A 24,738-nucleotide genomic window follows, 5' to 3' on the forward strand; every position below is an offset into this window, starting at 1 on the left:
ATAAAGCAGTGATCAAGAACAAGCAAGGTTCAGCAACAATTGAAAGGAGGATCAATCAGATTATACAACTACATGGGTAGAGCAGAGCTGACAGCACCTGTCTGCATTCAAAGAGACCTAAATTCCATCCTTGACTAACCAGCCCCATCTAACACATAACCATGAGCGCATGGCTACATGAATATGTTGCCACGACTGCATGCATCTGCACCCACACATGGGCATAACTACATGTACAGGCACATGTGCCCAAGACTACGCATGGAAAACAGATCCCGTTGGCCACCAGGACAGGTGTGCTGACAGTGGAGCCATGCAAATGTGCACAACATGCTGGAGGTCAGACTTTTTTTCATCACCTTTTGCTGCACTGTCCCCAGTCCAGGGCACCCTTATGTAAAAGGTGTGTGCACTGCTTTGTCTTAAGTGTAAATGGCCATAATACTGCATCTGAGAAGCTTTACTGCAGCTATAGGCCCACTCATGCAACTGGCACTGCTATGGGCCCCTCCACTTCTCTGTATGCCCCACTCATGTACACAATATGTGGCCACACACAGCTTGTATAGGAGGACAGCCCAGGAGAAACCTCCCATCACACGGGAAAAGGAGAAGGATGGGAGCACCTCATATGGCATGGTGTGGAAGGAGCCAATAGGAACTGATCACTGATGGATCAGGCAGGTTCTATGCATGGGGATGAAGTCAAGCAGAAAAAAATTATGCCATGGCAGGTAAGGTGAGCATTGTCCCTCCATCAGCCCAACATTGTGCTTTACTCTGTAATTGAACCATTCCATTTTTAAGTAAAGAAATATTCTGTTCATTATCTGTGTTAGTCCTCCAATATATTGCCTCTTCAGTCTCAGTACTTAATCTTACATTTTCCCTCATTAGTCAGACACCTTATTGCTTCTGCAGCCCACAGACTGAATATTCTATTTGCCAATAAAGTAACCTAAACCTTCCATATCTAGCCTCACCTGTAATGAGAAAGACCATCACCGAGGAAATAATTACACAGCAGCAGTGAAGAGTGAAACTGGAGTGTTTTGGTTATCTCCTGGTTTCCAGATATTGTCAATTTTATTTTACAATCATTTTGGCATTTCTGAAACTCAATACAACCTTCTGAAATATTCTATTAAGATCCCTTCGGCAGCCCTCAAATGTACCCATTACCTGTCGATGGAAGTTGGTAACAAGCTATGGTTTAGCTAAGGGCAGAACAGAGTGCTTATTTTTTCCTTCACTTCTGGCAACTTTTATTCGTAAAGTTAGAGCTCCCAGTTTGGTTACTATGTAGTGTGGGCAGGCTGAAAGCAACTCAATGTCCAAATAGGCCAAAAGTAACTCATATCAGTACAAGTAGTCCCTGACTTACAAACTCCCAACATACTAACTGCCTGAAATTTCACTAAATGTGAAATGTGATTATGTGGGCACAAGTAAAAAAAACATTAAAAAAAAACTAGTTTTTAAGAAAATTGATTAAAAAAAAAAAGCACAGTAAAAAGATATTTTTCTGCTGTATACTGAGGGCACAAGGGGACAGAGGTGACACAGTGGAGAGCAGAGGTGGCACAGAGGAGGACACTGAAGGCACAGGGGAAAAGAGGTGACATAGAGGGGGACATGGGAGGCACAGGGGAGAATAGGGGAGGTACAGGGGGCAGCGATGCAGCAATGTTTTGACTTATGGACAGATTCAGGTTAGAAACAAACCTACAGTCCCTAACGCGTTCGTTGACTGGAGACTACCTGGACTTTTAGAGAGGCTAGTCATGCTGCAAAATCAGCTTTGAGCAAACTGCTTGGCGTATCACCACATATAGGCGACTACTAAACTGAGGGGGAGGATAGGGCACATCTGAAATGGAAGTCTTGGCTCCTAGACCATAGTCTGGCTACCAGGACTAACAGTTATTATTAGCCATGGGCTGTGTTCTTTCATTGACAAGAGTGAAAAATACAAGGCAGTAAAATGGATTTTTAGGTGCATTGCCTCCCTGGGCTAGACAGTAGCAGAAGTGAGATCAGAAATGGAAAAAGGAAGTGTCAAGCAGGTGCACCACTAGATGGGAATAGAAAGAACAGCAGGTGAACCTGTTTCTGAGAACAATTGTCTGCATAAGTATCTGCTACTAGAGAGCAATAGTTTCCTGGCTGTTCAAGCACGTGTACTTAGAAGTAATTGCTGGGGAGAAACTGTGTGCATGTTCCCTGCTGTAACATTTGTCCAATTACAGCACACTCTTTCCAGAGTAGCTTCCCTAATTAACATTCTTTATAACAGTTCAAGTAGAAACAACTATATCACAACCTCTAAACCTGTGTGGCTACTAAAATGCATAAATTATATCTGGGGCTTGTAATTAAATTGCTGATTTGCAGTTACCTCAAATGAAGCAATTCAAAAAGCCAGAAACCGAAATCTAGGGAAGAAACATAACAGGCTTATTTAAATTCTAGATAGCTGAAGGAGGATGATTATCGACATATCTAGATTGTAAATTTGTACAAGTAGAGCCCTTTATTTTTCTGTGTCTGCTGTAAGTTATCTACCTAAGCACGTACCTGCACTGTAATCTGCATGAATGTATACCTGTCCATATAGCTTTATGATTGGGTGTTCTTACTGTAAGCAGTGGTTCCCAACCTTTTTTGAAGTCGTGACCAGGGCTGTGGACTCTGTACAAAAATCCTCCGACTCCAACTCCTCAGGTTAGGATTCCACCGACTCCGTCTGCTTGAATTTGCATATTACAATCTTGTTGATTGAAAGTATGTAACATAAAATGCATCTCTTAACTGCCAACGCTTAGGAATTTTAAAAGACAACTGAACTGAGAGGCATATGGAGGCTGCCATATTTATTCCCTTTTAAACAATAACAGTTACCTGGCTATTCAGCTGATCTTCTGCCTCTAATACTTTTAGTCAGACTTAGGCCTCGTTCATACGCACTTCCGTGCGCATTTGGAAGCGCGTATGACGTGGTAACATGCAAGAACGGCAGAAGGGTATAGACAGCCCTTCTGCCGTTCACATCAAATGCACTGCGCAGCAGTATGATGCGCTATGATGTGCTTGTGTACTGCTGCATGCATTCTGCCCACAAGCGCAGTGCTGACCCATTCACTGTCAAAGGATGGGATCAGCAGTGAGCAACACAGATGATGTGCGGTCGTACGCGTTGCATTCCAATTGCATGGCCATCTGCACTGCATAGATGTGAACAAGGCCTAAAACTAGTCCTTGGTAAGAGTACTTGTAGAAGGTACTGGCAGGAACAAAGAACATCTATCAGGTCCTAGGCAATGTAACTGTGGGTACATGTAAGAGTGATGTGCAGGTACTCTGCAGGGGAATAAGGAGATTCTTCCTCTATTACACATTCTTCATGCACAATCTGAACCAGGTTTATGGGTAATAGACAACACCTCTGTGTTCAATGTGCACAACATTCTCAGTGGATTCCCTGCAGCTCTGTGGGGAGTGCATATATGCATGCTTTATACATACCTGGGGCTTCCTCCAACCCCCTTCAGGCGAATCACTCCCTTGCTGTACTCCTCCACCTGGATGTTTTGCTACGAGCCAGTCGGGTGCAGAGCGCATGTACACACTCCTGCCGCCAGGAACATACTACACCTGCGCAGCACTAGTGCGCAGATGCAGAATGCTCCTGGCTGTGGAAGCGGCATGCGCTGGACTGCACTGACAGACTGAATTACCGGGACTCATAGCAGAAAATCAAGGTGGTGGAAGAGGATAGCGAGGGACTGATTAGCCTGAAGGGGGCTGGAGGAAGCCCCAGGTATGTATAAAACTTTTCTTTTCATCCTTCTCAGGTACCCTTTAATTCGTAGTCACCAAACCAAATTTTAAAAACATAACAAATTATTTGATTTCATGAGCAAAAGGAGTGCATGAATTTGCATAAACCAGCATCAACACAGAATTATTTGCATCTCATTGACCATCTCTATTAGGCCACATACACACATCAGACCATAGTCTTTTGAAAATGAAAGATCACAGACCAATCTTACCACCCTTCATGTAGTATGAGAGCCATACCTACACAGTCTTTTCTATGGAGCTGAGCTCCCCATCAGAAAAAAAAAGCTTTGCAAGATGCTGCACACAAAGATGCTGTACAGATACAAAAGATCAGTATCTGCAAACATCTGCAGATCTGAAAATCCATCCTGGTGGATCTGATCTGCAGATGAATGTCTGTTAAACAAGGTGTGGATGATGATCTGCAGATATCATAGACTATGAATGCATTTTGCAGGAATGGATCTGTGGCAGGAACAGATCTTCAGCAGATACTGATCTTTTGAATGTCTATAGCATCTTTGTGTGCAGCATCTTGCAAAGATTTCTGTCTGATGAGGAGTTCAGCTCCATAGAATAGACTGTGTAGGTATAGCTCTCATACTACATGGAAGGGGGTAAAATTGGTCTGTGATCTTTCATTTTCAAAAGACCATGGTCTGATGTGTGTATGAGCCTTTAGAGACAGAGCTACACATCAGGCTTTATTCTTACAGCATAGATGTTATTTAGTATACATAAGAGATTCCTGTGTGCACATCATATATACAGTCACAATCAGATGTGTATATCTGACTTTAAAAATACAGGGACTGCTTTATTGAAGCAGCACAAGTAACTATTTTTGATTGGTTTATTTCATTTTTATGGGCTAAGCACAGCTATTACTGTATATATAATTTATGAAAAATAATTTCTGAGATATAGAACATTTTATAATATTTTCTATTTTAATTACAGTTTAAATTCATTAGGAGTCGGAGTTGATGCATTTTCCCCCGACTCCAGGTACCCAAAAATTGCTCCGACTCCACAGCCCTGGTCGTTACACATCACGCCAAATACTCAGGTTTCCATGATATGTATAAGGAGTCCAGCGCTACACCACACACATACAGGATTCTAAAAATAGAGTCCAACAATAAGTTGAAGCTGCCCCTTCTGGTCACACCTTTCTATACACAAAAAACAGAAGGTAAGCGCTACACAACTAAGTCCATGTGAATAAACTTTGCATAAAGAGGCATCAACCGCAAAGTCCACATCTGAAGGTATCACAAACTAGTAACTTCTTATCTTCCTCTATCCTCCACCAGCACCCGATGTACAGACACTCACCAGAAAATAAGACCTCGACTAGGTCTATCAGCGCTTTGGGACACTTCGGGCCGTCCCCCACCACACCGAACTGATGTATGTCACCACCGGAGCGGAGTCTCCTTTAGTTTCCCGTTCACATTAGATGCCGACCTCCATGCACTTGTTACCTCAAAGCAAATGCCTCACATAGTGTAAAACCAGCGATATTTATTTTTGTATAAAAAAAGATTGCACCAAGGCGGGGTTACTGATGCGGAAGTAACAGCTGATCCACGTGGTCAGAGCGGCGTCCTGAGCAGTGGGGATATCGGTAGTGCACACCATATCGGACACAGCAGAGGGACTACAAGTGCCAGCCGGAGCCCAACAAAACGGGGGAGAGCCCTTACCAGAAAAACTCTGTGCTATTTTTAACCTGCTGGGCGGTCTGGACGAGCACAGCTCGTCCAGTACCGCCGGAGGCTGCCGCTCAGGCCCTGCTGGGCCGATTTGGCTGAAATAAAAAGCAGCACACGCAGCCGGCACTTTGCCAGCCGCGTGTGCTGCCTGATCGCCGCCGCTCTGCGGCGATTCGCCGCGAGCAGCGGCGAAAGAGGGCCCCCCTAGCCGCCTGAGCCCTGCGCAGCCGGAACAAAAAGTTCCGGCCAGCGCTAAGGGCTGGATCGGAGGCGGCTGACGTCACGACGTCGGCTGACGTCATTGACGTCACTCCGCTCGTCGCTATGGCGACGATATAAGCAAAACAAGGAAGGCCGCTCATTGCGGCCTTCCTTGTTTATTCTGGGCGCCGGAGGCGATCGGAAGAACGCCTCCGGAGCGCCCTCTAGTGGGCTTTCATGCAGCCAACTTTCAGTTGGCTGCATGAAATAGTTTTTTTTTTATTAAAAAAAAACCCTCCCGCAGCCTGCCTGGCGATCTTAATAGAACGCCAGGCAGGTTAAAGAAGGAAATTTGTAAGTGCAATCTTTTTTATACAAAAATAAATATCGCTGGTTTTACACTATGTGAGGCATTTGCTTTGAGGTAACAAGTGCATGGAGTATAGGTATGTGGGTGCCATTAGTATAGGTATGTCAGTGCCATCAGTACAGGTATGCATGTGCCCTCAGTATAGGTATGTCGGTGCCATCAGTATACGTATGTCGGTGCCATCAGTACAGGTATGTATGTGCCCTCAGTATAGGTATGTAGGTGCTATCAGTATAGGTATGTCGGTGCCATCAGTACAGGTATGTAGGTGTTCTCAGTATAGTATGCAGGTGCTCTCAGTATAGGTATGTAGGTGCCATCAGTATAGGTAGCCAAGTATAGGTGTCCCCAGTACAGAAAGTCAGGTGTATGAGCTGCCAGCATAGGAAGTCAGGTGTACGTGCACCCAGTATAGAAAGTCAGGTGTAGAAGCCCCCAGCATAGGAAGTCAGGTGTAGGTGCCATCGGTATAGGTATGTAGGTGGCCTCAGTATAGGTATGTATGTGTCCTCAGTATAGGTATGTAGGTGCTCTCTGTACAGGTATATAAGTGTCCTCAGTATAGGTATGTAGGTGCCCTCAGTATAGGTATGTAGGTGGCCTCAGTGTAGGTATGTAGGTGCTATCAGTATAAGTAGCCAAGCATAGGTGCCCCCAGTATAGAAAGTCAGGTGTACGAGCTGCCAGCACAGGAAGTCCGGTGTAAGTGCACCCAGTATAGAAAGTCCCGTGTAGGAGCCCCAGCATAGGAATTAACCCCCTTGGCGGTATGAAAAATACCGCCAGGGGGCAGCGCAGCAGTTTTTTTTTAAAAAAAATTTTTTAAATCATGTATGATAGCCGCTGCTCAGCGGCATCCCCCCAGCCCCGCCGATCGCCTCCGGCGATAGGCGATCAGGAAATCCCGTTCAAAGAACGGGATTTCCTGGAGGGCTTCCCCCGTCGCCATGGCGACGGGGCGGAGAGACGTCATTGGGAGACCCGATCCACCCCTTGGCGCTGCCTGGCACTGATTGGCCAGGCAGCGCAGGGGTCTGGGAGGGGGGCCGCGCGCCGCACCGGATAGCGGCGATCGGGCGCGCGGCGGCGGCGATCGGGGTGCTGGCGCAGCTAGCAAAGTACTAGCTGCGTCCAGCAAAAAAAAAATTATGTAAATCGGCCCAGCAGGGCCTGAGCGGCACCCTCCGGCGGCTTACCCCGTGTCACACACGGGGTTACCGCCAAGGAGGTTAAGGTGTAGGAACACCCAGTATAGAAAGTTAAGTGTAGGTGCACCGAGTATAGAAAGTCAGGTGTAGGTGCACCCAGTAGAATGTGCAGGCAGCCACGGATTACTCACCAGCTCCGTGGACTTCAGTGCTGACGTCTCTCTTCAGTGCCTGCTCTGTCTCCCTCCGCTTCTGTGCTCTGCCTCCGCTCCGTGTTTACCAAAGTAGTTAGAGCATGGCTACAACAAAATGGCTGCCAATGTCTACATTAGTGGACATTGGCGGCCTTTTTCTTGTAGCCCTGCTCTAACTCTACACGGAGCAGCGTGCGAGGGAGACAGAGCCGCGAAATTTACCGGAGGCTGATGAACTGTTACTGTATAGTTACCGGTTATTGTTTATGCTGCACTCTCTATAGTTTTTACTGCGCTAAAGATGGTGGTGCTATATATATATATATATATATACATATACAGTGGGTTGCGAAAGTATTCGGCCCCCTTGAAGTGTTCCACATTTTGTCACATTACTGCCACAAACATGAATCAATTTTATTGGAATTCCACATGAAAGACCAACATAAAGTGGTGTACACATGAGAAGTGGAACGAAAATCAAACACGATCCCAAACATTTTTTACAAATAAATAACTGCAAAGTGGTGTGTGCATAATTATTCGGCCCCATTTGATCTGAGTGCAGTCAGTTGCATATATACATCGCCTGATGAGTGCTAATGACTAAATAGAGTGCACCTGTGTGTAATCTAATGTCAGTACAAATACAGCTGCTCTGTGAGGGCCTCAGAGGTTGTCTAAGAGAATATTGGGAGCAACAACACCGTGAAGTCCAAAGAACACACAAGACAGGTCAGGGATCAAGTTATTGAGAAATTTAAAGCAGGCTTAGGATACAAAAAGATTTCCAAAGCCTTGAACATCCTACGGAGAACTGTTCAAGTGATCATTCAGAAATGGAAGGAGTATGGCACAACTGTAAACCTACCAAGACAAGGCCATCCACCTAAATTCTCAGGCCGAACAAGGAGCGAGCTGATCAGAAATGCAGTCAAGAGGCCCATGGTGACTCTGGAAGAGCTGCAGAGATCTACAGCTCAGGTGGGAGACTCTGTCCATAGGACAACTATTAGTCATGCACTGTACAAAGTTGGCCTTTATGGAAGAGTGGCAAGAAGAAAGGCATTGTTAACAGAAAACATAAGAAGTCCCGTTTGCAGTTTGCCACAAGCCATGTGGGGGACACAGCAACCATGTGGAAGAAGGTGCTCTGGTCAGATGAGACCAAAATTGAACTTTTTGGCCAAAATGCAAAACGCTATGTATGGCGGAAAACTAACACTGCACATCACTCTGAACACACCATCCCCACTGTCAAATATGGTGGTGGCAGCATCATTCTCGGGGGGTGCATCTCTTCAGCAGGGACAGGGAAGCTGGTCAGAGTTGATGGGAAGATGGATGGAGCCAAATACAGGGCAAACTTGGAAGAAAACCTCTTGGAGACTGCAAAAGACTTGAGACTGGGGTGGAGGTTCACCTTCCAGCAGGACAATGACCCTAAACATAAAGCCAGGCCAACAATGGAATGGTTTAAAACAAAACATATCTATGTGTTAGAATGGCCGAGTCAAAGTCCAGATCTAAATCCAATCGAGAATCTGTGGCAAGATCTGAAAACTGCTGTTCACAAACGCTGTCCTTCTAATCTGACTGATCTGGAGCGGTTTTGCAAAGAAGAATGGGCAAGGATTTCAGTCTCTAGATGTGCAAAGCTGGTAGAGACATACCCTAAAAGACTGGCACAATAGAAATATGGAACTCCGCTCAATACCTCCGTCTATCGACAGTGCAGAAAACAGGCTGCCAAGACCTCAGATCCAAGGATGTAGAAAGTGAAGTCCGCACGATGTCGATGAAATCACTATGGCTTTATTCAATAATTACACATACAAGCTAAGAACCAGCACCACATGCTGACATGTTTCGGGCGTTACACGCCCTTAATCATAGCATAGGCGCAAATGAGAAAGGGTGACTCATAAATAGAGTGAGGTTACACCCAATACCACATGCTCAAGTGACCCCACCCACAAAGAGTAGTGCATACAAAACAATGAAGGGGGAAGGAGTGAAAAAGGGAAACACAATAAATCCCCACATTGAGATAATCCAATGTATAAAAACATTATAAAAAGCATAAAAATACAAATGCATGCGATTATGCACCAGGTGACATCAAGCAGCATAAATTTAAACCCCTACATGGAATACAAAAGTTAACACATGTGATCATGTATACACTTATGTAAAAACAAAAGGCAAAAAATATATAATATACACTTGAATGATCATGCGATCCGTTTAGGTGACTGTATTAAGGTCCCATCTAGCGTTAAGCCCTCCCGGTGAGCGTGTCCCTAATTGGAAAATCCAATAGGCCTCCCTGGTGAGGAGACGTTTGTAAACGTCCCCTCCTCTCACAGGCCTTAGGACACGCTCAATACCCTGGAATGAGAAAGAGGACATGTCACCCAAATGGACCGATCTAAAGTGCTTCGCTACGTTTGACACTTCCAGAGTCAGCCAGCCAGCCCCCCTGTAGTGTTCAGCTATACGTTGTCTGAGGTGTCTAGTAGTGCACCCCACATATTGAAGATGGCACGAGGAACACGAGACAAGGTAAATCGTGCCCCTCGTGTCACAGTTCATGTATTGTTTGATAGGAAAGGTTTTACCATTGCAGAAAGAAACAATAGAACGAGTGGGTGTGTGGACAGCACAGTAATGGCAAGTTGAAAAATTGCATCTATAAGAGCCAGGGGTGGTGAGCCAGCACGGTCTTTGCGTGCTAGAGGAAAGAAGGCTAGGTGACAAAATGCTCCCAAGTGTGGGGGCCCTCCTACTGGCAAATCTAACTCCCTGCTTAATGATCTGATTCAGAGTTTCGTCCGCCTGTAACACGGGAAGGGATTTCTTCACAATCTGCGTAATTTGTTGATATTCTAGACTATACGTGGTCACAAAGGTCGTATCATTATTGAATCGTGGCTGCACTCTGCGGGAGCCAGAAGTCAATAATTCCTCCCTAGTTCTCATCATGGCCCGCCTCCTACCCCTCTCTATCATCCACCTAGGGTAGCCACGCTCCTCCAGACGCAACCCCACAGTGTCCAGCTCCACGCCAAGGGCCAAGCCATCAGAACAATTCCGACGTGCCCGGATAGACTCACCCACGGGAACTGCACGGATGGTGTGGGACGGATGGCAGCTGTTGGCCCTCAGGGTGGAGTTGCCACTGCACGGCTTGCGATACGTGCCAGAAACCACAGAGGCAGAGGCAGGGTCCCCCTTCAATGTGAGGTCAAGATAGTTGACCTCAGAGGAGGTCCACTGAAAAGTGAACACTAAGTTCAAAGAGTTCGCATTAAGAAGCTCCACAAATTTATGCGCCTCGTCGTGCGTGCCGTCCCAGACGACCAACAGGTCTGCCAGTTTTTTACACTTTCAATGGCATGTCCACTACAGTTGGATAGCCATTGATGTTAAGTCACTATACTCCTGCATTCCTCATGCTCTCGCTTTGGACGCTTTGGATTATCACATGGCGAGATACTCCGCTTTTTCTACGGACCTTCAGTTCTTCGTCGGGCGTGCCGTCCAATATCTGCTTACCCACAATTATTTTCTTTTTGAATCTGATTTTTATGTACAACGCTGTGGAGCTTCAATGGGAGCGAAATTTTCTCCCTCACTGGCCAACTTATACATGGGCTGGTGGGAGGAGCTCCATTTGTTTGGTGACTCCAATATTTATTCGAGTCACATTGTGTGGTATGGCAGATATATAGACGACCTGTTGGTCGTCTGGGACGGCACGCACGACGAGGCGCATACATTTGTGGAGCTTCTTAATGCGAACTCTTTGAACTTAGTGTTCACTTTTCAGTGGACCTCCTCTGAGGTCAACTATCTTGACCTCACATTGAAGGGGGACCCTGCCTCTGCCTCTGTGGTTTCTGGCACGTATCGCAAGCCGTGCAGTGGCAACTCCACCCTGAGGGCCAACAGCTGCCATCCGTCCCACACCATCCGTGCAGTTCCCGTGGGTGAGTCTATCCGGGCACGTCGGAATTGTTCTGATGGCTTGGCCCTTGGCGTGGAGCTGGACACTGTGGGGTTGCGTCTGGAGGAGCGTGGCTACCCTAGGTGGATGATAGAGAGGGGTAGGAGGCGGGCCATGATGAGAACTAGGGAGGAATTATTGACTTCTGGCTCCCGCAGAGTGCAGCCACGATTCAATAATGATACGACCTTTGTGACCACGTATAGTCTAGAATATCAACAAATTACGCAGATTGTGAAGAAATCCCTTCCCGTGTTACAGGCGGACGAAACTCTGAATCAGATCATTAAGCAGGGAGTTAGATTTGCCAGTAGGAGGGCCCCCACACTTGGGAGCATTTTGTCACCTAGCCTTCTTTCCTCTAGCACGCAAAGACCGTGCTGGCTCACCACCCCTGGCTCTTATAGATGCAATTTTTCAACTTGCCATTACTGTGCTGTCCACACACCCACTCGTTCTATTGTTTCTTTCTGCAATGGTAAAACCTTTCCTATCAAACAATACATGAACTGTGACACGAGGGGCACGATTTACCTTGTCTCGTGTTCCTCGTGCCATCTTCAATATGTGGGGTGCACTACTAGACACCTCAGACAACGTATAGCTGAACACTACAGGGGGGCTGGCTGGCTGACTCTGGAAGTGTCAAACGTAGCGAAGCACTTTAGATCGGTCCATTTGGGTGACATGTCCTCTTTCTCATTCCAGGGTATTGAGCGTGTCCTAAGGCCTGTGAGAGGAGGGGACGTTTACAAACGTCTCCTCACCAGGGAGGCCTATTGGATTTTCCAATTAGGGACACGCTCACCGGGAGGGCTTAACGCTAGATGGGACCTTAATACAGTCACCTAAACGGATCGCATGATCATTCAAGTGTATATTATATATTTTTTGCCTTTTGTTTTTACATAAGTGTATACATGATCACATGTGTTAACTTTTGTATTCCATGTAGGGGTTTAAATTTATGCTGCTTGATGTCACCTGGTGCATAATCGCATGCATTTGTATTTTTATGCTTTTTATAATGTTTTTATACATTGGATTATCTCAATGTGGGGATTTATTGTGTTTCCCTTTTTCACTCCTTCCCCCTTCATTGTTTTGTATGCACTACTCTTTGTGGGTGGGGTCACTTGAGCATGTGGTATTGGGTGTAACCTCACTCTATTTATGAGTCACCCTTTCTCATTTGCGCCTATGCTATGATTAAGGGCGTGTAACGCCCGAAACATGTCAGCATGTGGTGCTGGTTCTTAGCTTGTATGTGTAATTATTGAATAAAGCCATAGTGATTTCATCGACATCGTGCGGACTTCACTTTCTACATCCTAAAAGACTGGCAGCTGTAATTGCAGCAAAAGGTGGTTCTACAAAGTATTGACTCAGGGGGCTGAATAATTATGCACACTCTACTTTGCAGTTATTTCTTTTTCAAAAATGTTTGGAATCATGTATGATTTTCATTCCACTTCTCACATGTACACCACTTTGTATTCGTCTTTCACGTGGAATTCCAATAAAATTGATGCATGTTTGTGGCAGTTATGTGACAAAATGTGGAAAACTTCAAGGGGGCCGAATACTTTTGCAACCTACTGTATATGTGTGTGTGTCCTTCTGTCTCTGTACCTTATCTGCTCGTGTGTTGCCGACCCAGCCTGGCCGACCCTTCTACCTGTGACACAGCCCCGGTGGGGTGTCCAGTAGCTGCAGGGACTCCCTGTCCCTCAGAGGGATCTCTGTGCAATCCAGTCAGGGACACTATTTTATAAGAGTCATTTGATTGCAGTAGAGTCTGACTCCCAGCAGTTTAGGGAATCACTGGCTCTCTGGTTATCTCCAACCCTGACTAGGAGATACTCATTATACGGTCTAAGGTCACCTGCTCCTCAGGTAGTCCAGGCTCATATACTGTTGCACCAAACACACTTTATCAGGTGTCCATAGGTTAGTTATACTTGTATTATTGGTGATTCTGCAGATCATCAATAATCAGGTATATATCTGTATTCTTGGTGATACTGCAGATCACCAATAATCAGATTCTCTCTGTGTGCTGACACCGATCGTTACACTCAGCCTTGTGAAAATTTTGGAAGTTTTTCTTTTGATTGAATTCATACTTTTTAAAGGTACTCGTGTGTGTGTGTGTGTGTGTGTGTGTGTGTGTGTGTGTGTGTGTGTGTGTGTGTGTGTGTGTGTGTGTGTGTATTTCCCTGTTATGTCGTTTGTACCATAAGCTGTCAATACAAACTATTGAATAACATTCCCAAACACATTTTACTTTTAAAATTACAAACTCCACTAAATAACTTTCCCTGCAGCTTCCACTTTCAGTACTGTCATACATCCATGGAGAGAGTCAATGAAGACAAGGGCCCATATGCAATTACATTTTTCTCCTGAGTTTTTTGCCCTCTTCCTGATTTCTTATTCTTTTGCATGTTTGTCACACTTAAATGTTTCTGCTCATCAAAAATCGTTAACTTTTAGTCAAGGATAACTTAATTGAACACAAAATGCAGTTTTAAATGATGGTTCAGCACTGGCTCTCTGGTTATCTCCAACCCTGACTAGGAGATACTCGTTATACGGTCTAGGGTCACACGCTCCTCAGGTGGTCCAGGCTCATATACTGTTGCACCAAACACTTACACTTTATCAGGTGTCCAGAGGTTAGTTATACTTGTATTATTGGTGATTCTGCAGATCATCAATAATCAGGTATATATCTGTATTCTTGGTGATACTGCAGATCACCAATAATCAGATTCTCTCTGTGTGCTGACACCGATCGTTACAGAACGGCAGACCTGAAAAACAAAATGCACGCACTTAACAGCCGTCTTGATACACTCACCACCTCGGTGGAAAATTTCATCAGAGTGCTGGATGGTCAGGAGGCCCAGATCTCTGCTTTATCTGGGTCCTTACAGGTCCTTCAGACGGCTGTAAATTCAGTGCGATCTCCTCCAGTTACAGACTTATGTATGTCTGTACCCAAAAGGTTTTCTGGTCATAGATCTGACTTTCAGAATTTTAAGAATCGTATAATGTCGTATTTTGAACTGAGACCTAACTTGTCAGGAACAGAGGCACAGAGAATTACATTTATTAAGACCCTGCTGTCAGGAGATGCTCAAACTTGGGCATATAGCCTGCAGACAGGGCACGAGGCGCTGACATCAGTAGAGGAATTTTTTAAGTCCATGGCCATAATTTATGACGATCCGGACATTGCCTCTACTGCTGAGTGGAAGCTAAAAACCTTGCGTCAAGGCAAGGATCCAGTAGAAGTCTATGCAGCTGAATTCAGAAAGTGGTCTGTGTCAGCTAGGTGGGGGCCTTTTGCACTGTTACGTTGTTTTTTATCAGGGTTGTCAGACGCAGTTTCAGAGTTGATGTTGGGACACCCTGAACCAAAAACTATTGATGAGGCAATCTCTTTAAGGCCTTTTGCACACTGCAAGCGATTCCGATTTTTAATCAGTTTTTAAATCCGATTCAGATTTGCAGTGTGCAGGGAGCAAACTGCAAATCAGAATCTGAAACGGATGTAAAAACTGATTAAAAAGCAGAATCGGAATCGGAATCACTTGCAGTGTGCAAGAGGCCTAACAGTACGGGTTGATCGCCCGTTTACGGTATCAGAAGCAAACCCGTGGTAAGAACGTGGTCAGATATGTCTCTTACGCCTCTCCTCCACTCGTCTCACCTCTGCCAGAACCAATGCAAATTGGTCAGTCCAAATTGAAACGGATGGAGAGGAATCGCAGGAAAACAGAACAGCTCTGTTTATACTGTGCAGAGGAGGGCCATAAAGTGCAGAATTGCCCCAAGAAGTCGGGAAACGCTGCCGCCTAGGTGTAGTCAGAGGTAATACCCTAGGCACGCAGTCTTTACCTCTAGACAACAATCGTTTGCTCCTTCCCTGTTCTGTCACATGGAAGGGTCAGACTGTTACCACTGAAACGTTCGTTGACTCTGGTTCAGTAGCTAACTTTATAGATTACGAGTTTGCAAAAAAATTGGGAATTCCTATACTCCCATTGGACCAATCGATTTTGGTCACTGCTGTAGATGACTCTCCTCTGCAAAGTAGACATCCTCTGTCCCGTACTCCGAATTTAAGGTTCAGTGTTGGGGTACTGCATGAGGAGAATCTGCAATTTCTGGTCTTGCGTATGGCAACCTCCACCGTCATTCTTGGCATGCCCTGGTTACAACTTCACTCCCCTCAGATAGACTGGGTTTCAGGTCAGCTAACGAACTGGTCGACCCATTGTTATCGTCATTGTTTGGCGAAAGTAACCGTGGGTAATACCAGCATTCAGGTTGAAGGTGTGCCAAAACAATACGCAGAATTTGCCGACGTCTTCTGTCCCAAGTCGGCAGATAAACATCCCCCCCACCGTACCTTCGATTGTCCCATTGATTTGAGATCTGGTTGTATGCCTCCCAGGGGTCACCTCTATAATCTGTCTGGGCCCGAGAAACTAGCTCTGCAGGAATACATCAGAGAAAATTTGGCTAAAGGGTTCATCCGTCCCTCCCGTTCACCAGCAGGGGCAGGATTCTTTTTTGTAAAGAAAAAAGATGGAGGCCTCCGTCCTTGCATTGATTATAGAGGCCTAAATAAGATCACGGTGAAAAATCGCTACCCTTTACCTTTAATTGACGATTTGTTCACTCAGGTGACCAACGCCAAGATTTTCTCAAAGCTAGATCTGAGAGGTGCATACAATCTGGTGCGTATTAGAGATGGTGACGAATGGAAGACAGCCTTTAACACGCCCGACAGGCATTACGAGTACCTAGTGATGCCCTTCGGGTTGTGTAACGCTCCGGCTGTCTTCCAGGAGTTAATTAACGAGGTATTCAGGGAGGTGTTGGGGAAGTTCGTCCTAGTCTATCTGGACGATATACTGATCTTTTCGTCCAATCTTTCTGAACACCACAGGCATGTTAAGTTTGTGCTAGAAAAGTTAAGACAGAATTTGCTTTATGCCAAACTGGAGAAATGCCTCTTCGAAGTAACCCCGGTTGCTTTCTTGGGGTACATTATCTCCACCTCTGGCCTCTCAATGGATTCAGGGAAGGTTTCCGCTGTCCTGCAGTGGCCTCAGCCTGTTGGACTGAAGGCGCTCCAGAGATTTCTGGGCTTTGCCAACTACTACAGAAGGTTCATAAAGAGGTACTCTACCATCATCTCGCCCCTCACCAGCTTACCAAAAAAGGGGCTGATACTCATCACTGGTCAACAGAGGCTCATGCGGCTTTTTCCACACTAAAGAAACTGTTCTGTTCTGCACCTATATTGAGACATGTCAATGTCACCTTTCCTTGTATTGTGGAGGTTGATGCTTCAGAGGTGGGGGTGGGAGCTGTATTGTCTCAGAGGTCAGGCTTGCAGGGCAAACTTCACACGTGCCTACTTTTTTCGTAGATTTTCACCCGCAGAGAAAAACTACGACATAGGCAACCGGGAGCTTCTGGCCATCAAGTTAGCTTTTGAGGAATGGCGACACTGGCTAGAAGGTGCAGAACACACTATCACAGTTTATACAGATCATAAGAATCTGGAGTACATAGAAGGTGCTAAGAAACTTAGCCCCCGCCAGGCTCGGTGGTCCCTGTTCTTTGCAAGATTCAGATTTTTAATTACGTATACCCCTGGTAGTAAAAACATCAAAGCCGATGCCTTATCCAGGTGTTTTGAACCTGAGACAGTACAGCCCTCAGCCCCTGAGACCATTCTACCTCAGAAGGTAGTTCTGGCAGCCACTGAGACCTGGAGGTAGGGTTGCAACGGTATGAAAATTCACGGTATGATAACCGTCAAAAAAAATACCACGGTATGACGGTATTACGGTATACGGTATTGCGCAATTATTCTCATTACAATTACCCTTATAAAAATGAGAAAAGGTCAACGTTGAACAAACTCTTCTTTATTAAACCATTAATGGTTAGGGTCCTCCTGTCATGCTTGAAATATTTACTCTTCTAAATGTCAAAAAAAAAAAAATACCAAAAGTAAATCTCATTCTCCCCATGTCACATGACTGCCTATGGCAGAGAGGGCAGATAATAAGGCCATTGGAAAGCACAGTAGGTTAATATGTGTGCTTCCATGAATCAGGAAGTAGAAACTGTGCAGATTTATTTTAGGATTTGTATCAGCTGTAACAAAGAAAGAAATTGCTGTTGCATATCTTTGAGCAGAGAGGAGGACGTTTTGAGTTCAGGTCCACTTCAAAAATGCTGGTGGTACACTTTACTATACACCTTAGTGTACCAGAGATGAAGCATAGTGAAGTTTTGTATATACCTGCGGCTTCCTCCAGCCCGATCATGCACACGGATCCCTCCCACGCCGCCATCCTCAGCCTTTTCTATCGCTGGTACTGAGTCCCGTAACTTGAGCCAGTCGCGGCCAGTCTGAGCATGCGCAGTGCGTTCTCTACAGCGGAGAATAATACTACGCAGGCGTAGTACTATTTTCTGCCAGAGACGGAGGGAGCGCACTGCGCATGCATAAAACTGGCCGTGACTGGCCGAAGTTACTGGACTCAGTAACAGCGATAGAAAAGGCTGAGGATGGCAGCGTGGGAGGGATCTGTGCGCATGATGGGGCTGAAGGAAGCCGCAGGTATATATAAAACTTTCACTATGCTGCGTCTCTGGTTTCCTTTAAATGATACCAGAGCTGAAAAATAAAATGCAAATGGGTGGAGCGGACATGAATTAGGGGAAGTCCTGTGCTAAGCCACTGCGGACGATTTCTTTAAAAAGTAGGGGGACAGAGTAGAACAGGGAGGAGCGGTGGGCATGAGGACACGTGACCTCACACAAACGAACGTACATCAGGCAGACATCACACAAAACACACACACACACACACCAATCCGGCAGGCAGACATCCATCCATCCGGCAGGCAGACATCCATCCATCCATCCGGCAGGCAGACATCCATCAGGCAGACATCACACACACATGCCATACATATATACACTAGCTGCATTCATACAAACACAGCACCTCTCACACAGCAACACTGCTTATCTGGTGTCATAAGCTTCAGCTCCTCAAGTGCAGTGCATCTCTCACTCCTTCTCCCGGGCGGGCGGCATACTCATTTTCATGGGGGAGGAGAGCTGGACATTCCTTTGAACACTGATCTGTATCAGTGTTTGTCAGCTTTGCAGGGGGGGGGGGGGGGGGGGGGGGGCTGCGTGCATCTAGCAGGAGGGAGGACGGGCTGTAGCCTTTTCTCATTTGCCGTATTTATTTAGCAGGAATGACCTGGTGACTCCCCCTCTGCCTTTGTGGTACAGTCCACAATAAAAAGAAACCTGAAGCAGATACATTGCCGGGGAAATAGATCTCCGTGTGCGCTCCAGCCGTGGCCGCGTCATCACAGGACACGCATCACCACCCAGCTCCTGCACTCATGTCGGCAAGCCTCCCGCAATCAGAAACTAGCTTTGGGAGCTTGCCTTCGTTACAAAGGGAGACACAGAGCAGGACAATGCCGGAGCAGTGGCGGGGATGCGGAAATACAGCAAAAACCGGTATTTCCCAAAAGTGATTACCGTGATTACCGTGCTTAGTAAAACCGTGGTATACCGTAATACCGGTAAATCGCGGCAACCCTACCTGGAGGGATTGGACAGTCACTCTGAGTCCTTACCAACAAGATGTTCCAGAGGGGAAGCCTGATGGGGTCATGTTTGTACCACTGCCTTTCCGTTTGCAACTGTTTCATTCCCACAAGAATGCTGGTCATCCCGGGGCCACCAGAACTCAGGATTTACTGGCCAGATGTGCGTGGTGGCCTACATTGGCAACAGATTGCAAGGAGTTTGTAAGAGAGTGTGCAGTGTGTGCAAGGAGTAAACCCTCTCGTCAAGCCCCTGTTGGCACCTTACAGCCCTTGCCAGTTCCAAGTGAACCATGGACCCATGTCTCCATGGATTTTGTGGGTGAGCTCCCTCGGTCTGAGGGCAAGACGGTTATTTGGGTGGTAGTGGACAGATTCAGTAAGATGGCTCATTTTGTCCCTTTGAAAGGACTCCCCTCGGCCCAGGAATTGGCTGATTTCTTCATCTAGCACATTTTCCGGCTGCATGGCATTCCGGAGAATGTAGTGTCAGATCGGGGAGTCCAATTTGTTTCAAAGTTTTGGAGGGCCTTCTGCCATCAGTTAGACATGGATCTTGCATTTTCATCAGGCTACCACCCACAGACCAACGGCCAGACCGAGAGAGTTAACCAATCCCTGGAACAGTTCCTCAGGTGTTATGTTGCAGATGCGCAATCCGATTGGGTAAAATATTTGCCGTTTGCGGAATTTGCGCACAACAACCTGAAAAGCTCCTCTTCTGGGTTTTCCCCATTCCAGGTAGTGTCAGGAAGATCACCTAAGTTTGCTCCTTTTCCGGTCGCATCTACACCGTTCCCAGCTCTGGAACACTGGCAGAGGGCTCTAAAGGAGATTTGGGGAATGGTTAAGAGGAATCTGGGGAAGGCTTTCCAAACCCAGAAAAGACAGGCAGATAAAAGACGGTCTGTAGAGTGGAAGTTTTCTCCAGGGGATTTGGTGTGGGTATCCACTCGACATTTGGCCTTGAAGCAACTGTCACCCAAACTGGGCCCTAGATTTATAGGACCATTTCCAGTGTCCAAGAAAATCAATAATGTCACTTACGCGATTGATCTCCCAGCCAGTATGAGAGGTGTGAGATCATTCCATGTGTCTCTTTTGAAGCCAGCAGTACACGTGGATTCCTCTTCCCCCCCCCCCCCCCCCCCCCCCCCCGTGTTGGTGGATGACCAACCAGAGTATGAAATTGAAAAGATCTTGGACTCTCGCTTAGTGCAGAATTCCATGCAGTATCTGGTCCACTGGAAAGGATATGGCATAGAGGAAAGATCTTGGGTGCCAGATTGTCGCATGCATGCGGAGGAATTAATAGAGGAGTTTCATGACTTACATCCTGGGAAGCCTGGTGGGAAGTGTCCGGAGTCCACTCCTCGGGGGAGGGGGTACTGTAATGGATTGCGGAGACACCAGCGCGTGGTCTGACAGCGAGGCGGCTAGTCCCGCGTTCAGACCGGCGGTTTCTCCGCAGCAGCATGCGTCTGGTTTGTCTGAGCCTAGTAGTGCACACAGATGGAGAGCTACGCGCGCGCTAACAGGCAGGCCCTTTATGCCAATAGGAGAGGGATCAGCTGATCAGGACGATCCAGCTGATTCCAGCGCAGTAGGTGATTGGCTGAATGGGACTGGGCGGCGCTGAGGAGCGCTCTGCTATATATACATCTTGCCTGTCAGTTGCTGGTTGTCTGCCGTTGCGAATGCTTATGTGTTAGCACTCAGATCATAGTCAGATCTCAAAGTGTGTTAGAACCAGGTGGACCTGGGAATTCACACTTAGCCAGATTACTGTGTTATTACTGTGTTAGAGCTGGTCCACACTAGGTCCGGAAACGTATCCGTGGCTGCGTTTTTCAAACCTGATGAAAAACGGAGTCCCGGATACTAATGTTGAAAATAGCAGCCAGCCTCACCCAAGTAAAAAAACGGATCCGTCTGCGTTTGAGGGGATCCGTTTTCAAAACCTGAACGGAAGGTCCGGATCTGCTGCATTTTCACGCAACGGATCAGGACCACGGATACACGCAGGGGGTAGTGAAAGCAATGAGAAAACGCATCTCCAGCTCCACTGGCAAAAAACGGATGTTAAAACGGATAGCCTGAGCTTTATGATTGGCCCAAAAAAATCCTCCCACTCCTTCCTAATGATGGAGACGTTTTCTGTCAGGGAAAAACCTGAACGGAAACTGATGCAAAACTGATGCACTTTCATCAGTTTGCAGTACGGTGGGTACTTCCCCTGATCCGGACTGCAGGGTCCGTCCTGCAACTGTGTCTAGTGTGGACCTAGCCTTATACTTTAGACCAGTTCCAGGGTGTTGAGACCACGGACCTCACACCCAAGATTAGATATACGGTGTCATTACTGTGTTATACTTTAGACCAGTTCCAGGGTGTTGAGACCACGGACCTCACACCCAAGATTAGGGATACTGTGTCATTGCTGTATTATTCTTTAGACCAGTTCCTGGGTGTTGAGACCACGGACCTCACACTCTAGACTAGGCCTCTGCTTGATATCTGTTATGACCTATTGCTCTCTTCACCCTTCTCCTGCTCTCTGATTTGGTACCTACGCATATCTGATTACCTGTAGCCAACCCTGCCTGTCCCTGGTTACCGAATCAGCCTTCTGTCTCTGTACCTTATCTGCTCGTGTGTTGCCGACCCAGCCTGGCCGACCCTTCTACCTGTGACACACCCCCGGTGGGGTGTCCAGTAGCTGCAGGGACTCCCTGTCCCTCAGAGGGACCTCTCTGCAATCCAGTCAGGGACTCTATCTCATAGGAGTCCTTTGACTGCAGTAGAGTCTGACTCCCAGCAGTTTAGGGAATCACTGGCTCTCTGGTTATCTCCAACCCTGACTAGGAGATACTCGTTATACGGTCTAAGGTCACCTGCTCCTCAGGTAGTCCAGGCTCATATACTGTTGCACCAAACACACCTTATCAGGTGTCCACAGGTTAGTTATACTTGCATTATTGGTGATTCTGCAGATCATCAATAATCAGGTATATATATATTATATATATACTACATATAACTAGTAGAGAAAGGTTAATTAAATCTAAATGTAGGAAAAGAATAGCTCCTGAGTTTCCATTTAGGCCAGTTAGCTACCATCAGATTAGAGGATCAATAAGAAGGCTTGAAAAGTGAAAGCAATTGGTCCAAGATCAATGTTTATAGAGGAAAAAAAGTTAAAATCTGCAAATTACACCAGTAACTGTTGTGTCTGAAACTACTGGTTGCTATGACATGCGGTTTGCACTACAATATTCTCTCAGAAAAACATTCCAGCTCAGTGAGATGAAAGTGTAGCCAGGTAAGAGGAGCCGACAACACATTGTTACACTCTGACACTGTTGCACTGTGACAATGAGAGACTGCAACTTTGACAAAAACTGGAGCTACAGTGACAGAATCTGGAGACAAACTGTCTGTGACAAAGACTTGAAAGCCATGACAGACTAATGGCAAAGACTGGTACAACACCCTGACCCTGACAAAGACTGATGCTACAATGTCAAAGACTGCAAATGCAATGATTGTGCCTCACTGGGAAATTTTACTATAACATTTTACTCCCCACTCCTACAGTGTCTGTTCTACATGCCTATGTACTAGCTATGTATATATGGCTATGTCTTTGTTGCTGATTAGAGGGGAAGCATGGCCGCCACAGACCTGCCCCCAAGTATATTGAACGTCAAGGGACATGGTTGTGGGGATGTTATGCAAAAGGCAATGGGACCACATGGTAGGAATACGAGGGTCCTTGAATTCAGCTTTAAAGGACAACCGAGGTGAAAATAAACTAATAAAATAAACGATTGTATCTATCTTCCTTCTTCTAAAAATGACTTTTTTAAGATATTCCACAGTTTTATTTTATGTTTCAATCTACTTTTTAAGTTTTAACTGTTTTATTGTTTTTGCTCAATGACACATTCATTGAAGTATGCCAGAGCTAAAATCTATGAACTATTGACCCTTTTTATCTCTTTCCTGCTCTCAGAAGACATTTTCTGCTAGGAGAGTGTTTTATAGTTGGAATTTCTTATCAGTGAGGGTCACACTGTAGTCACTTCCTGTTTGAGTCAGGACTGAGTCAGCCACTTACATAACTGATGTTTAACTCTTTCTGGCAGAGAAAGAAAAAAAGTAACACAGCATAGTTATTTGTGTGCTAGGCACCGTACATACCCATGTCTGTCTCATCATGTCACATGTCACTTTGGGTATCCTTTAACCACTTGAGGACCGCAGTGTTAAACCCCCCTAAAGACCAAGCTATCTTTTACTTAATTGGCCACTGCAGCTTTAAGGCCAAGCTTGTTTATTTATTTATTTTATAAATATTTCTTTTATTTTTTTTAAATATAAAAGCCTTGTTTTATTTTTATTCCCCTGCTCCCTCCCTCCCTCTCCCCGCCCAGCCAATCAGGGTGATTAGCTGTCATAGGCTTCAGCCTATGACAGCCGATCACTGCCTAGCCCATGGAAGGGACAGCCATGTCACACGGCTGTCCCCAGTACAGCGCTGCTGCCGATCGCAGAGCTGTAATGTAAATAGACGGATCGCTGTCTAACAGAGCGGCAACGGCCGCTCGGGGACTGAAGGCGGGGCCAAGCAGGAGATGTGCGCGCAGCCTGCGCGCGATCTCCTGCATTAGCCAGCTCCAGGACCTGACGCCAATTGGCGATAGGCGGTCCTGGGACTCCAGCCGCGGCCACGCCCATTGGAGTGGAGTGGTCGTAGAGTAGTTAAAGAGCCAGACACCCAGGGCTGTGGAGTCGGAGCAATTTTGAGTACCTGGAGTCGGAGGTTTCATAAACTGAGGAGTCGGATGATTTTTGTACCGACTCCACAGCCCTGCATACACCTTCCAAAAAATGTAGGAACTGGAGCACTTGGCTCAGAGTCCCTGTGGAGAACATGGCTATGCGCTTAGGCTGAATTTCACCGATTTGTGACAATGTATTTTAAAATAGAAATGAAATAGAAAAATATTCATACAATATACTTAAGCAATTCAGATACATAAAAGTAACATCAGATCCTGGCACACATTCAAAAATTTTAGTGTATACTAAAAAAAACACCTATGTGTCAAAATGAAAGCTAGTAAATGGAGGGCTGTGAGGGAGAACAATAGAGATGCCAACTGATCTGGGGGTTTGAAAGTCTTTTATTGTATTTCACATTCAGGCACTGCCTCTATTGACAGTTCTTTCAGAAATTTGAGGTGTAAAATAACTGGTGAGCTCCAGAAAAAGAGATGGTGGGAAAACTGTAGGCATGCACTGCAGATGCCAGATTTTGTATGCTTATATCAGCAGTGATGAGCAAAATTAAAAAATAAACTATATTGTTTTAAGAAAAGGTAAAAAAAAATAAAAAAAAAATCACTTTTTAAAAAGACCAAGTTACTGCAAACATAATTGCAGGGCTGTGGACTCCGACTCCCACTCCTCAGGTTAGGATTCCACCGACTCCGACTCCTCTAATTTGCAGATTACAATCTTGTTGATTGAAAGTACCAGTATGTAACATGAAATGCATCTCTTAACTTCCAATGCTTAGG

At 46.0% G+C, this 24,738-nt stretch overlaps 1 protein-coding gene across 6 annotated transcripts in view; it reads right to left on the bottom strand.

The window, feature by feature from the left end:
• The window catches only part of ZNF219 (zinc finger protein 219), a 130,892-nt gene that overhangs the window by 73,575 nt on the left and 32,579 nt on the right, over positions 1-24,738 (bottom strand). Inside the window, exon 3 of one of the 6 annotated variants that reach the window (XM_068240875.1) lies at positions 2,399-2,435. The exons of the other annotated variants lie outside the window; for them this stretch is intronic. The gene's annotated coding sequence lies outside the window, so the exon portion shown is untranslated. The remainder of the gene's footprint in view (positions 1-2,398; positions 2,436-24,738) is intronic. 6 annotated transcript variants of the gene reach the window in all.

The sequence above is a fragment of the Hyperolius riggenbachi genome, chromosome 1 (genome assembly GCF_040937935.1).
Source record: "Hyperolius riggenbachi isolate aHypRig1 chromosome 1, aHypRig1.pri, whole genome shotgun sequence".
NCBI lineage: Eukaryota > Metazoa > Chordata > Amphibia > Anura > Hyperoliidae > Hyperolius > Hyperolius riggenbachi.